Below are 16,149 nucleotides of genomic sequence, written 5' to 3'. Positions count from 1 at the left end.
CACTTTAAGTGCTTCCCCCAAAAGCAGAGTGAAGCGTGGTTGTGTATTGAAATGTGCCATTCACAACATACAGATGCACCTGTGTCTTGCCTCACTGTTGGTTTTGAATTCCTCAGGGCTGACTTCTTTTTAACCCCTGTGTCCTTATCACTGCCTGCCCCAACACTGCCAGGCACTGTTGGATTTCCCATTGTCTGTTACCTGGGATGGAGCCTCCCCAGCTTGCTGGAGCCCTGCAGGTCTCCCACCCCTCGCCAGTGCACTCCTGGGGGCGAGAGACTGGTCTAGAGAGATGATGTGGTGGTCTGAGGAAAATGGACTTTGGAGTCCAGTCATCCTGCTGTGAATCTCAGCCCTGCCTGCTGCCTACCTATGTGACTCTGGCCAAGTTACTGAGCCAGACTGACCTGCATTTTCCTCATCAGTTTCATGGTTGTGTGCGTTGGATTGAGATGAGAGAGAACTGTGTCAGGCACCTGGCTATTATCTGCTATAACGGAGAGCTAGGTGGACGAATGCAGGACCAGGCCCCCTGCCTGGCCAGGGGTATGTACATGAAGCTGGTACTCATTTGGAGAGCACTCAGACCTGTGCATTTTTTGCCAGTCATGAACTCATTTCCCCAGAGACGAGACGAGAGAAACAGGCCACATCTAAGGGCCCTGCATACCTCACAAAAGTTTGCTGTGTTTCTTCAGCCCCATCCACACATCTGGTTGTACTTACTGATCTAAAAATGTATCCATCCTGCTTGCCATGTTCACATTTCAGAATATGGTATGGCCCCGGGGGGAAAAAAACTCATAAATACCATGCATTAAAAAAAATTAATGCCATGCATTTATGTACTTCCAAAAGATGAAGGTCTAGGACAAGGAGCATAGCCCTCTGCAAGCAGCAGGCACCTGGACAGCTCTGCACACCAGAGGCTGACCCACCAGGGTCCCCAGGCCTTAAGCCTAGAGGTCCTGGGCAAGGGAAAGCCCTCCAAAGCATGGAGGAGGACTTCCCAGGCAAGGAATCCAAGAAATCAAAGGCCTTATGAGTGTCTGGTAAAAGTTCACTTCCAAAGATGGGGGAAATAGCAAGGAGAGGGCAAGAGTCAGGACACCTGGTTCTTCCTTTAGACATCCTAAGTGACCAAGAGCATGCCCCTCAGTGTCTTTGGGCCTCTCTCACTCATCTGTACCAATTAGTTATATCTCCATTGCAGCTGTGATTCTGTGAATGTCTCTGAAATGGGTGAGGCAGAGATATTTGTCTGTATTTGTATTTGTCCATGTTCTCAATGCCTACAACAGTGCCCGGCATGTAGTAGATACTCCACAAATGTTTTCTTTAATTCATGAATATTATAAGGTTGAAATCATAAGCCTTTACTTAGATACAAGCTTTGCCCTCGACTACTATGACATCAGGCAAGTGATTTCATCTCTGAGGCTCTAGTTTCCTCATTTGTAGGATAGCTAATGAAGCCTCCATGTGATGCTCAAATGGGATGGTTGTAAAGTCCATAAAAGGTGCCTACACAGAGGGAGTGCTCAATAAACAGTAGTGATCAGTTACTGTAGCATCTACCACAATTCCTCTTGTTTTGAAATGGCTGTAGGAATTTCCCCTCTTCTTTTGTTTCTTTTTCCTGGCCATCCCGCTCCCAGTATAATGGTGCAGAGCCTGGAGTTTCTTCCTCAATGGGCAGTCTCTGAGGATCAGACCAAAAGAACTGGCTTATATTGTAGAAGGAGATTAAATTCAGGTTAGAGCTGATCAAGGGATATCAAACCTTGAGAGAAGTTATGAAAAAAACAAGGCAACTTTCCCCAAGAAATCTGTTGGAATACAATAGATGTTTTCATCAGTGACTGTCTCCTGTGTTGACCCATGAGGAGCAATGTGGGACTATCTGACTTTTCACTTGATGGCCTCTATAGGGCATGAACAACAACAGCTCAAGGACATTTTGATAAGGCCAGTGGGCTCAGCTAGAGATGCATGTGATCTGCTCCACAGCGACCCACAGGTCTTTGAGGTTAAAGAGTTGTTAAAATGCATTAGCGCTGCTCAAGAACAAAATGAAAGGATGTAGAGCCCTGCCTACTGCCCAACCAGCCCTGATGCCTGGCTCTGAGTGAAGGAATAGAGAAGTACCCCACCAAAACTGCTTTCCCATGCAACTCACATGTTGCATGGGAAAGCAGGAACCTTCTTATAACATTTAAAGCCAACCTAGGGACACTCTGGAGCCTCACTAGGGTTCCAGCACAACCTCAATGTGCTGGACCTCAGGTCAGGTGGGGTCACTATAAGCCAATGACTTTCTGTCCTCCTGCCCATTTCACCATGGGCTCCATTTGCAAGGGGAGAAGAGGAGTCACACTCTTAGCTGGACTGTGTCCTCCAGGGGCTTTCCATAATGGCTGGGCACTGCCAGCCACCCCCAGGGCCCACATTTACCAAAGGAGCTGGGCTCTTGCTTCTTATTAGGAGAGCTTGGGAGGGGAGAAGGGAGGGGTAAAAGGGCATGATGTGTCATGATTGAGGTTGGGACAGAAAAGAGAAAGAAATTTTCTCTATTTGTGTGTCTTACCTACATTACCAGTTTTGTCTGTGGCAGCTGAAGATAGAAAGTGCTGACCTATGACTGGCAAGTAATGTGAAGAGAGAGGTTAAACTGAGCTGGGCTAAGCTGAGCTGAACTGAGTGGAGCTGAGTTGAGTGGAATTGAGCTGAGCTAAGCTGAGCTGAGTTGACCTGAGTTGAGCTGAACTGAGCTGAGTGGAGCTGAGTTGGGCTGAGTTGAGTGGAGCTGAGCTGAGTTGAGCTGAATTGAGTGGAGCTGAGCTGGGTTGAGCTGAATTAAGTGGAGCTGAGTTGAGTGGAGCTGAGCTGAGCTGAGTTGAGTTGAGCTGAGCTGAATTGAGTGGAGCTGAGTTAAGTGGAGTTGAGGTGAGTTGAGCTGAGTTGAGTTGAGCTGAGTTGAATTGAGTAGAGCTGAGTTGAGTAGAGTTGAGCTGAGCTGAGCTAAGTAGAATTAGAAGATAGATACTGCCCTCTTAGAATCCCCTGGAACAAGGCATCTATTCTGTGTAGAGATTGAGTTAGTTTTCCTTAAAACTGCTTCTGGCAACTGAAGCAGAGAAATGCTCGTGGAAAGGACATCCAGGAAAATCATCTCAAGATTCTCTTCTGGTTCCCAGAAGCAACACTCCCACAGGTGTCCCCATGAAGCTCCTCGTTCCAGCCAGTCCCTGGGCTGCCCTTATTTCCACTGTGCCTTTCTGTCCCTGCTCTTCATTCCACTCTTCCTCTCCACTCTCACTCCTCACCTCTCATGGGAATGACCTCCTAGAGCCTTCTCCAAGGGCCTTTCTGGAATAACCTGATGTTATCCAGAGATTCTGTACTTATCTGATTGTGTATCACCTTATACTGACTCCCATCCTCAATTTGTTGTGTCACTCTGGGTCCTTTCCCCTGAACAATTGTAAATGCTATGAAGGAGAGACTTGTAATTCCTTGGTGTCTCCCAGAGTACAGAGCCCAGTATACAATAGGTGCTCAATAAATGCTTCTTGCATGAATGCTTGAGAGGCTGTATTAGCTCATATCTTAAGATGCACTTTTTAAAAAGTTTGTATCATAACTGGGCTGCACTGTGTACATTCAACCAGTATTTCAATGTTTGTCATGAGAAATTTTCGGTTTCTCTGGCTCCAGGCTTTGGGTGCTCTGAGGCTGCTGAAGAGCTCTGGACTAGGGGTAAGGACATCAGGCCTGGGTCCCAGCCCTGCCACCAATTTGTGTGTGATCTAGAGTTAGTCAGATAACTTTTCTCCACTTCCCTACCTGTGCTGTGGGTCATCACCTGCTCTTATAGAGTGTTGTGAGCAGAGAATGGGACAGTTTTGAAAGAGCTTTGGTAAATGCTGAATAAATGAGGGAGGTTATTATTCTAAGGGCCTCATGAGGTATTCATTCAACAGACCTTTATTGATAATCTCCTCCGCATCAGGTATTAGGAATGGGCAAGTGTTATAGTGAAGCACCAAGAACATAGGGGGAGGAGGGAGAAAGGCATCTGGGGGTGGGGGTGGGGTGGAAGGGAGTGGCATTTGAAGAGACCTTGAAGAAACGATCAGATGTCTCCAGGAGGAAAGGCCCATGGGTAGTAGCGTCCTCCTGGCAGTGCGCAGAAGGCTGAAGGTTTGGACAGGAGCATTGAATGGTGTTCTGTGGCCACAGCAAAAGCGAAGCAGGGTGATGAGGCTGTAGGGGAGGGATTGGAGACTCAAGAAGAGGGTAGGGCCCTCCAGCTGGTGGCTGCGGTGGGGCGGGGTGGAGCAGGGCAGGATACAAGCCCGTGTTGGGGAGAAGAGGTTTCAGATCTCCTCTGGGCCTCTGGCTAGGTGCAGGCACAGCAGTGCCTGGACCCACAGGGTAAGCAGGGAGGCCAGGCCCCCCAAGGTGCTCTGCGGGAATGACAGAAGCACAGCGTCTGGTCCTTCCCACTCCTGAGGAGCTCCGAAGACAGAGATGGCCGGGAGGAGATCCAACGTCTTGAGTTTAGGGCGTGGGAAGGAGCCCCAGGGCCAGATTATTCTCCTGCCCTTCAAATATGTCAGGCTTTTTGTACCTTGGTGACTCTGGGCCCACTTTCCCTCTGTGAGCAGGACTGTTCCTGCCTCCCATCCTCTGGGTCCCAGCTCCCACATCACTAGGGGCTCTCCTTGCCCAGAGGTCCTTCTCACTCTTCTTTCTCTATTTGGTCCCATTTGTTTCTTTTACAGCACTGACCCCAGTTGTCCTTACTGGGTTTTCTGGTCTGTCTCTCCCCCACTGAAGTGTCAGTTCCATGAAAATAGGGACTTCGTCTCTCACCCCAAGATAGCGCTGATGCCTGGCACCCAGTGTCTGGTATGCAGTCGGTGCTGAATAACTGAATCATGGCCTGGCTGTGCCGCATGACTTGGAGAGCATTGAATTTAAACATGCAGTGTCATCCCTGGGTTAAAGTAGCGATCCACAACCCCTATGGTAGGGATCAAGAAACCCAGGGCTCATTGTTAGTCTTAAGGTCGTGTCCCATTAAATTTCACAGTAAGGGACCAGGAGAGTCAGCACAAAGCCCCAAGGCTGTAATTCTGGCTCTGCGTGCCCCTCCCCCAACTCAAGTACAGAGCACCGTGTCCTAAATCCCGAATCTTAAATCCAGCCTGGTCAGAGGACAGGCAGGCTTGCACATGAGGGTCTCCCATGGGGCCACAGCCGGCCACAGAGAATGGAAAGAACAGGCTTCAATGGACAAAACCTGCCATCACCTTACTTAGCAATACATGTTTTTTTAAATAACAGATTTAAATAAGTAATGCAAACTGTGAAAATCTGTGGTTAAAAATGAAAGGGGAGGGGTGGGGATAAAGAATCTAACAGATGGTTGCCAGGCCTCCCTCATTGACAGGTGGGATAGAATCATCTGCATGAGCACATCTCTGAAGGGCTTCTTTTTATTGGCCCGTTTATTGGTCATACCGCAGCGTGAGCCCTGCACGGTCAAACTGCAGTGTCAGCCCAACCCAGAGCAGCCCCGGGAAGGAGGCCCTCCTGCTTGCCTGTGCCTCACCTATGGCCACAGTGTTGCCCCTTACAAAAAGAAGAAAGAAAATTATACATGCTGGTCAAAAGCGTGGACATCGGCCAAAGCGTAGCCAAGTCGTATCTCTCTCTCTCTCTTTCTCTCTCTCTCTATGTCACACACACACACGTCACTTTGTGCTGCCCCGTGGCCTTCTCCCTCTCTGCTCTGTTCACACCTGCTCTCTGAGTTCAGGACTTGTGGGGCACTGGGGAAATCCTGCCTGGTCCACTAATTGGTTCTTGTGGGAAAGCCTCAGAGGTAGGAACCAGCCAGTGTCCTCCAGCATCCCCGTGGCCTGTCACAGGCCATCCATGTCTGAGGTGCAGTCATCCCCATTTCCCAACATGGCCATGGGTTTGGGGCCAGGCTCCACGGGCAGGGCTGCTCATCATCAGTCCTTTGTCTCTCTGTGGTCCCACTGTGAGTTGTGGCAGAGCTGTGTGAGTGAGGAAGGCTGGCCTCTGGATACTGGTGCTGAGTGACCAGGAGTCCGCAGCGGGTCCACAAAGCCCAATGGGATGGTGGGAGCTCTCCTAGGAAGTGAAGTGTAGTCTCGGGGACGCCTGCTATTCACCGAGCACTCGGGCCAGGCACTGTGCTAAACTCCTTTTGTGCGGAATCTCACTCAACCATCTCAACCACCCTATGAAGTGTGCCACCACCACATCATCACTGATCTTCATTTAATGTACCAGGAACCGGAGACACGAAAAGGGCGAGGAGCTCGCCCAAGGCCACAGGGTCAGCAGCGGTGAGCCAGGGTGCGGTCCCACTCCCCACTTTCTGCTCTAAACCCTTCTGGGCCGGGGCACTAACACACAGCCCTCCCAGACCTCACCTGTCCCACAGTCCCACAGGAACCTGTGCAGAGGCCCTGGATGCGGTGCAGGCTCAGGTGGGAGGCCGCCTCTTGGTGGCATGACTCACTCAAGTCACTGGCCCTCTCCGGCTTCTCATCAGTAATATGGGGTTTGCGATAGAAGCTACCTCCCAAAGTAATTGGGAAGACGACGTGTGCTAATATGTGTAAAAGGCTTAGAAGGGTGCCTGGCAGTGTGGATGCATTCAGGAAATGTGAGACTTTGTCACCATTATTAAGAACATGATGTTCCAACTGGATCATTCCAGGTGTCTGTCTGACCCCCAGTCTCTTCTCTGGGAGATCTGTGTATTGACTTCCAATATCCGCTCTTTTTTTAACTTGTCCCTTCACATCTCATTCTTCCACCTTCTTTTCTCCGCCTCCCAGCTCCATCATGCCACTGAATCTATTTAATTCATTCTAATGCTCGGAGCCCTAGATCCCTGAATGTGACAGATTGGGGGTGGGGGTGGAGGCAGAGAATGGGGGAGCTTGTGTAATAAGACATAAATAAACTTTCACACGCCTCGCTTTTTTTTAATTACAGATTTTATCCTGTCATGGGGCAAATTTTGCCTTGTCTTCTCTCGAATCAGCGGGAAGACGTTTTATTCACGTGTCTCTCCCCAGCACGCAGCACAGTAGGTGCTCAATGTGTGGCGGCGCGTTGGGTTCTGTTGGGCCAACATTCATGCCAGGTGCTGCTTGTTCTAAGGCCTCCCGCCCGCTCGCTCACTGGATGCACTGATACCATCTTAAAGTCTCCATGCCGGGAGAGGAAAAGCACTCAAATGTCTAGCTTCTGAAGGAAATGTGTTCAGTCCTCTTGATGGACACCACGTTTCAAGTCCCCAGCTTGATCTCCATGGCTCCTTATTGTTCCCCCTTACTTCCGGCATCCCCGGCCTCTAACATTCAGGAAGGGGGTTTCAGCACAGACTTTCAGCTTGATGAATGGCAGGGCGCGGGTGATGTGATAGAGCCCAGCACACACCTGAGGGGACTTAGACGTTTGATCTGAGCAGCGTGAAGAAATCCCCGCAAAGCGTCTACAGACACCTCCCCCACCACTGGAAAGGCGTTTTTCGGGTTACCTCCCCAAGTAGTCCTCTGTAAAAACTGTGAATCGTGGAGGCTTCACCCATCACGCCATGTCACGGACAGAGAAGCCAGGGTTCAAACCCTCGTCCCAGCATCCGTTGAGTGAGTTCCTTACTTTCTGTGCCACGGCTTCCTCGTTGACAGAGCAGGGCTGTGAGGAGATCAGCCAGTTCAGTGGAGCCTTCCTCACTCTCATGGCCCGCTGAGCGCAGGCCACCGAGGAAAGGAGAATTTTGAGAGAGAGAGAAAGAAGAGGAAAAAGAAAGGGAGGAAGGTTGCTTTTGGATTATGTCAGGGCCTGAGTGGGACAGGGTGGTGGGTGGAGGCTGGGAAGGGAGAGAGCCATTTACTGGCATCGTCAATAAACAAGGATTGAGGATATAAAGCAAGGCATTGTGCTAAGTGCTGAGGAAGTAAAAAGGAATTTTTATTTGTAAGTTATACCCCCTCTACTTCCAAAGAGAATTTGAAGGTGACTCACAATGCAAACCACATATGCAGCAAGATCACTAAAATAGAACATCAAGTCCAGGGAAATGAAGAAAAGAAATCAGTGTTACCACCATGCACCAAGGTCTTGCGTGCATTCCATCATGTAATCCAGCAACCCCATTTTACAGATAAGAAAGACAAGAACAAAGAGGCATGCCCAGGGCAAGTGCAGGTGTGACAGGCATGGCACCCGGAGTCCATGATACTTTCAGGAGCCCATGAAAATGTTTTAGAATCAGAAGAAGAAGAAGAAGAAAGCCTGGCTCGAAGAAAATGTTTGAATATGTAATATCAATGTATTCTTTATACCAGCATCAGTTTTTACTTTTTTAATGGAGGAAGGGGCCCACAAATGTAAAAGTGCCGAGGACCCTGAAAAGTTATGCAGCCCTGGGCCACAAACTCCAGACTGCCTGACTCCAAACTTGTGCTCTTGCCAAGCCTAATTGAGAATATTTGCCGTCTTTGAGCATAACGTGCAACTCAGCTCTAAAACCAAAAAGAGACCACGAGAAGATAAATAATTCTCAGTTTCATAAAAAAGATGTGTAGTGAGACACGTGCTCACTTTACAATGTGATCGTAAGGGGGAAAATGTAGTTTTCTTATTTTCTTTAGAACTAATCCACACTTTCTTATCAGTTCCACTAGGGATCTGGCCCAGGGCTGGGGGTAGGGAGGTAGAAACTAAATTTTGTCTAAATTGGTAAACTTCCAATCTGACTCAGTAACTAAACTGATCTTTTTTAAGTAACTTGGATGACTCGGGTGAATCTCAACCTTTGGGAGATGGCTTTCTCTGCTTCCTGAACCCAGTGTGGCCAATGGTTCTGACCAGATCCTCGTGGCAGCCGGGAGAGGGTCCTTGAGTCCCTGTGGCTCCTCACTGCTCTCCTCCACAAGAAGCTGGACTAGCCTGCTCCGTGCACTGACGACCACCACAGTGGGATGGACCCCATCTGGCTCTCTGGGGTGCTATGCCAGGATGCAACACTGGAACCCATGGTCCAGGGCCCGAGTGGCCAGGCCTGTCCCCTGCCACTCTGCTGGCTCTCTCTCGGCACCTGGTGCTGTCTCAGGCTTCCCTACCTGTACTTCCTGCTGTACTTCCATGCCATCACGGGGCTGCTTCTCCTGGACTTGTGGTCTTCCCCCACATGCATGGATCAGGGCACCCCTGGCCCTGACACTAACTGTCTCCTTCATACTTTTCTGGATGCTTCAGAAACTCCCCGAGTGCCAGGTTGTGTGTGGGGAAGGTGGTGGGGGCAAGAATGGTAGCAGCAGAGAAAAACCTTGGTGCCTGATCTACCTGTTCTCTCTCTAGCCTCTTGTCCTTCTCACAGTCTATCAGAATAGAAGGAGCAGGTGTTCCTGCTTCATTTTCTCAGAACTAGTCAGGCAGACCCAACTCTTAGATGAGAGTTAAAGGAATTTAGAAAAACCTTTCTCTTAATGATGACTACATTCCATCCAAGAATCTTGCTATAGATGCGGACAAAAATCTCATCTGAATGAGTTGAGCTGGTATTTTATATGCCTCCCTCTTACCTTGTGCCCCAAACATTGCTTCAGTGGACAAGAAACCGCAGAACAACAAGATTTCCAGGATATGAAAACTCATCTAAAAGTGTTAACCCCATTGCAGAAACCTAACAGTTCAAGAGGAGAAACCAACTATCCTGATATTAAATTTCAAAAGAAATGCACAGTTGACCCTTGAACAACAGGGGTTGAACTGCATGGGTCCACTTATATGTGGACTTTTTATAATATGGTACTGTAAATGTATTTTCTCTTATGATTTTATTTTATTTTATTTACTTATTTGAGAGAGAGAGTGAGCAGGAGTGAGGGGAGAGGCAGAGGGAGAAGCAGACTCCCCACTGAGCAGGGACCTGGGATCATGACCCGAGCCAAAGGCAGGCACCTAACTGACTGAGCCACCCAGGTACCCCATCTTATGATTTTCTTAATAACATTTTCTTTTCTCTAGCTTACTTTATTGTAAAAATGCAGTGCATATTACATATAGCATACAAAATATGTGTTAATTGACTGTTTGTGTTACCAGTAAGGCTAACAGTCAATAGTAAGCTATTGGTAGTTAAGTTTTGAGTCGTCAAAAGTTGTTTTTGAATTTTTGACTGCATGGGGGATTGGCACCCCTAACCCCCACATTGTTTAAAGGTCTACTATATTCTGTGCCTCCTTCCTGTACAAGGAAGATAGAACAACATACTGAACACGAGCCTCAATGTTTATTTTGCAAACCTTCTTCCAATAGCTATTTGTTTTATCACCTTTGTAAAAGTAGAATATGAGGCATTTCTGGTGAAAGAGGGCTAATCAGGTGAGTCCAGTAGTGTTGTACCTGGTGTTCTCACCACTGGATGCAGCTCAGACATCCCAGAGAAGACAGCACAGCACAGCATGACTGGTCTTTCAGGCGGGGTTTAGACTGGGGAGCAAAGTCACTATCCTCCTCTCCCTCCTTGAAGGAGAACAGGTTGAGTTTTAAAAAAGGAAGAACACACAGCCAACCTCTCATCCGTAACAGCTTTTTTTTTTTTTTTAATAGTAATCATGATTCAAAATGTGCCAGAAATGGTTGAGAGTTTGGGGAGGAACTGACTTTTGGGAGGAAATGACTTCAATAAGTATGACATGTTGAAGAATAAGAGATCAAACTCTAGGATCTTCTAGATTCAGGCTGGACATATGCAACTGTTAAAGGTCTGGATACAAATCATGACTCTTACTCTGGACCAGGAGAAAGACTCCAGAAGGCTGAGTAGTTGCCTTATCCAGAAAGAACGTGATCATGAGGAAAATCAAGATCTTTGGGTTGGAAGGCACTCAAGAGATCATCTTGGGGCACCCGGGTGGCTCAGTTGGTTAAGCATCTGCCTTCAGCTCAGATCATGATCCCAGAGTCCTGGGATCGAGCCCCATATTGGGCTCCCTGCTCAGCGGGAAGCCTGCTTCTCCCTCTCCCACTCCCCCTGCTTGTGTTCCTCCTCTCTCTCTCTCTCTCCATCAAACAAATAAGTAAAATCTTAAAAAAAAACCAAAACAACATTTTAAAGAGATCATCTTGTCCAACCACTGCCTCCACTGAGATGGAGAACAAGACAAGGATGGTCACTGTCACCACTTCTATCAACATTGTACTGAAAGTCCTACCCATTTCAATAAAGGAAAACAAACAAACAAACAATGTAAGAGCTAAGATTGAAAAAAGGACAAACAAAACTTAAATTTGTACTAATAACATCATAATAATGTTTTATTGTCAAATTATTATCATAATTATGTGGATCATGATCCAAGGGTCTACTAATATTATTAGACGAGTAAGAGAGTTTTGCAAGATGGCTGGGTATAAAATTAACATACCTAAAATGAGTTTTTTTCAACATATGGACAATAAACAAGAGAAAATGAAATTTTAAAAAGTAATCATTTACATTCACAACAAAATGAGATATTTATGAATGAGTCTAACAAAATGTTACTTTTTTTTTTAGAAAATGATGAATTAAGCAGAAATTTTATTTCCAAACTCATCAAAGATTATTACAAACACAAATAAAGTATCCTTTTAAAAGTGTCCCAAATTAAATCAAAGGCACATCATCAAAGTAAAATACTTGTGACATTAAGAATTCATTTAGGTTGTAGTATTTTCCATTATTTTGTTTTTAATCATTTACAGTGTTCTGAAGACCAAATTTAAACATCTTTTTTAAAGACATGAAATAATGTAGTTTGTTTTTTGTTTTTTTAAGTACAACCACATCTATAAAGTAGAGGAACTTAAGAAGACAAAAACCAAATCATCTTCATACACAGGATGGGGCAATCTAATACACAACACAACAGGAATCTTTCCAAACAAGTTTACTAAGAAACAGCTCCCATGCTTAGTGTTACAAATAAAACAATCTTCTCATTTAGAAAAATCAGAACATCATTTGATTAATAAAGCCTATTCTTCCCCCAATTTTATACTTGCTTGTTTTCATTTAGAAACTGTTAAATTCACAAGAAAAGAACAAGTTTTGTTATGGGATAAAAATCTTAGGAACAACAAATTAATGAAATACTCAATTTTTTTAAATAAAGATTTATTTATTTATTTGAGAGAGAGAGAGCACAAGTGGGGGTAGGAGCAGAGGGAGAGGGATAAGCAGACTCCCTGCTGAACAGAGAGCCTGACTTAGAACCGGATCCCAGGACAATGAGATCATGACCTGAGCCAAAATCAAGTCAGACACTTAATGGACTGCACCACCCAGGTGCCCCGAAATACTCAAGTTTTTAACAAAAATGTTTCTCTTCCCAAAATGCAAGTGTCCAGTTAATAAAACAGACATAATATTCCAGGTCTAGAAACACTAGTAATTTGCTTATGAAAGAGGTGTATGTATTTGGTGGCAACATTTTTGTTGGTCTTAAATATAAAAGCACTTTACCAAAAGAATCGGGCCATTATTATTTAAAGTCTCCTCCTTCACCCAGTTTCCTTATCTGAATAGGAAACTCATCAATTTCTGTAGAATTTCGGCCATAGGACCAGGCCACAGGAAATATCTAACTCATTTGGCTGGAGAAGTGTTTTCTTGAGACTTGGAGGCAGTCATTCATCACTTTAAGCTTAAAAGCATTCCTCAGCGAATTTCTTCCCAGCCTTTAGGATAAAGCACAGGATCTGGGCCCCTGGAAGGTGTTGCTTCCAGCCAGAACACCTACCAGCAGGCATTCTGCATACAGTACTGTTGAAGCTCTGCAGCTTCCTGCAAGACCTTGAATCTCTCCACTCCGGCCTCCAGTTGGAGCGGCTCCATCAGGCGCTGCAGGGCATTCACGTTGGCCCCAGAAGACTTGGCTGCAGCATGGGGCTCCAAGGGCCTGTTTGCTAGACTTCTATAAAAAATTATTAAACTTTATTGAGAGACATTAAAAGATGCTCTAAGAAACTCAGAGGTATACTATATTCATGAAGGGATGAGTCACACTGTAAAGATGTCCTTTTCCACAAATTTATATGTGGATTCACTGCATTCTAATCAAAATCCCAACACATTATTGCATGTAGGATTTGTTAAGCTTATTGTAAAATTCATATGAGAGTGCAATAAGAAGAAAAACAAAGTGACAGAACTGTCCTACCAGGGATTATGACTTACCGTAAAGTCATAGTAATTCAGACAGTGTGTCATGATCACAGGCATAGAGAAATAGATCAGTGAAACAGAATAGAGAGCCCATGAACAGATCCACGTGTATAGGGATACTTGATATATAATAGAAGTTGGATTACAGTGGGGAAAAAGAAACAGACTTTAAAAAAATGATGCTGGAAAAAAAAAGTGGTGGGGGGCGCCTGGGTGGCTCAGTTGGTTAAGCGTCGGCCTCCAGCTCAGGTCATGATCCCAGGGTCCTGGGATCGAGCCCTGGGTTGGGCTCCTTGCTCAGCAGGGAGCCTGCTTCTCCCTCTCCCTCTGCCTGCCGCTCCCCCTGCTTGTGCTCTCTCTTTGTCAAATAAATAAATAAAATCTTAGAAAATAAATAAAATAAAATGAAAAGTTTAAGAATGAGTCATTAAAAAAAAAACCAATGAATTTAAAAAAAAAAAAGAGTGGTGGGGAAATGTGTTAAAAGGAGTAAGACCCTTGTGGGGTCTTTACTGATCACTCCAACATGCACGGACATTGCACTTGGAGAGGCAAATAAAATGAAAGGATTTATTATGATTGCATCCTAGAAGAGGGCAGCACAGCGGGCTACACAAAGTCAATTATATCTCAATTAAAAAAAAAGAATGCATACAGTAAGTACTTACTTCCCAAGCCTAAAGATCAACTATACAACTAGCTTAAACTGTATGAAATTGCTATCACCCAACCACTTTGTCTCCTACATTTAACCCTAATATTTTCAGGGTGCGTACACAGAGGGTAAAACCATAAAGGAAAGAAGGTAACGATGACCAGAAAAGTCAGGATCATGTCACCTCTGTGGAAAAGGGAGGGAGATTTGATCGGGAGAGGTGTGGAGTGGGGGAGCACTTCACAGGTACTGGAGATGTTCTAGTCTATTTCTTGATCTCATGGGTGGTTACGTAGATATTTGCTTTACAGGTACTCTTTAAACTCTTAATAAGTTTTATGCATTTAAAAAAGAATATTTTCTTTTGAAAAGTAGAGGCCAGTTCTGAATCAGTGCGCTCTAGCCAAACAAGTCATCTATCTCCGGGTGGGGGCCAGAGAACAGGACACCTCCTGCCGGAAGCCGGGGGCCCACATTACAGATGACCTGTAACAGTCGCCTGGCACAGCTGATTTGTCTTGTTTTGTTTTTCCTAGCTAACAATTGCCAACATTCTTATTATTCCACTAATAATGATATATTCTAATAAATTATTTATGTGTGTTTACCCAACAGGAAGTGTGCCCCTTGAGGGCAAGGCCTGAGTTTTTATGGTTGACCCCATAAGAGCAGAGTGCCCGGCACACTGTAGATACCCAGTTAAAAGTCCTTGAAAGGGCAGATAGGGCTCCTAATACTTGCAGGTCTTTGAGGGGATTTTATTTTCAGAACGAGTGGAGAGATTTTTAAAGCCAAACATGGGGAATAGAGTGGGTTTTTACGTGCAAATGTGCTAGCATGGTAAAAACAGACAAAAGTGTATTTAGTGAGTGGGACAGTGCGTGCTGTATTTTGAATCCTCATTTATGTGCCCATCTAATTATGCTGCTAGGACTTGCCAGCCACACAGGGCCTTCTACTTCCTTGCAGGGCTCGGGGGCAATTGCTCACTTTGTGTTTGGGGTAAATAGGACTCCCAGAGAGGTGCACTGAGGAAGCTCACAACTGGCCTTTGCAGGTGAGGTCATGAAGGGATGGGCACAGCAGGGCCCCAGGACGGGGATGGTGGGAAAGTTGCCCCCGAAAGGGGCTGGTTCCTCCACATGCCTGCTCCGCACCCTCAATCTTAGAAGGTGAGCACTCAGATGACACGGTTTGGGGAACATTTTCCTTTCTCGTTCTCTTTCCTTCCTTCTTGCCTGCTTTCCTCCCCCCCTTCCCTTCTCTCTTTTCTCTCTTCCTCTTTCCCTTCTTTGCTTCTCTGTTGTCCCTTCCCCCTCTCTCTGGCTCTTCCTCTCCCTCCCAACCCCTTCACCGGTCAATCTTTCTAGTCCTCTGTTTCTATCTCCCTCTGTCAGTCAGATGGACCCAGTGGTGAAGAAACCCAAACACGTTCGCTCTTCTCCTCTCTCCTCCCCAAGAGACCAGCTCAGACTGCAGTTCTTAGGAGGCTGAATTCCCTTGGGGCCCTTTGCCCTGTGTACTCTCCGCCCCACTCCCCTGCAGGCCACGGACCCCTCTGGGTGGCCTGGAACCTGCTCCACCAGGCAACCACAAAGCCCCCTGGGGCTGGCCCAGGACTCCTTCCCAAAACCAGAGCAGGGGCCATCTCTTACTTCTAAATGTATCCACCCTTAGCTCCAAGAGTGAATGCCCCCCCTTTCTGGACCCCATAATAGAAACGAATGCAGATTTTGGCTGCCCTTCTTTTCACCCCAAAGAAGGGCTGCTTTTGCAATAAGGGCATTAGAAGATTGTCGTCTGCCAGGAATGCATAGACGTTTTTCCTCCAGTGCCTGCTCTGGGCTGATCTGGTCTGATTGACAGGAGAGGTAGACAGGACAGGGTGAGGGGAGGAGGGCAGGAAGGGCGCTGGAGAGGTGGAGTCTGGGAGGGTAGAGGGAAGCAGAGGGAGAAGGAAAAGATCAAGTTCCCGGCATTTTAGAACTGGAGGAGGAGATAGAAGACCCTCTAGCAGGCTGCTCCAACACACACACCACCCATTTTTCAGAGGAGGAAACTGAGGCCTCAGAGACAAGAAGCGATTTGCTCCCATCCTGCATTGATCATCGGCAGAGGCCAGACCAGCAGGCAGGTCTCTTGCCTCGGATCCCAGCCCAGCACCGCCCCTCGGCCTGACTCAAGGCAGAGAAAATTGACTGTCTTGGCAGCAAAATGAAACCTT

The 16,149-nt window shown here is 46.5% G+C and overlaps 1 protein-coding gene and 1 pseudogene across 2 annotated transcripts in view; one reads left to right on the top strand and one right to left on the bottom strand.

Moving 5' to 3' along the window:
* SOCS5 (suppressor of cytokine signaling 5) overlaps positions 1-16,149 on the top strand; it is a 101,268-nt gene that overhangs the window by 81,230 nt on the left and 3,889 nt on the right. The gene's annotated exons all lie outside the window — the stretch shown is intronic.
* Positions 12,705-13,293, bottom strand: LOC123852028 (guanine nucleotide-binding protein G(I)/G(S)/G(O) subunit gamma-10-like; annotated as a pseudogene).

This window comes from Mirounga angustirostris, unplaced genomic scaffold (genome assembly GCF_029215605.1).
Source record: "Mirounga angustirostris isolate CCGP_5_RB_7025 unplaced genomic scaffold, mMirAng1.0.hap1 SCAF_10, whole genome shotgun sequence".
In the NCBI taxonomy this organism is placed as follows: domain Eukaryota; kingdom Metazoa; phylum Chordata; class Mammalia; order Carnivora; family Phocidae; genus Mirounga; species Mirounga angustirostris.
Note: the sequence above shows the minus strand (reverse complement) of the source record. Positions and strands in the feature narration are given on the sequence as shown.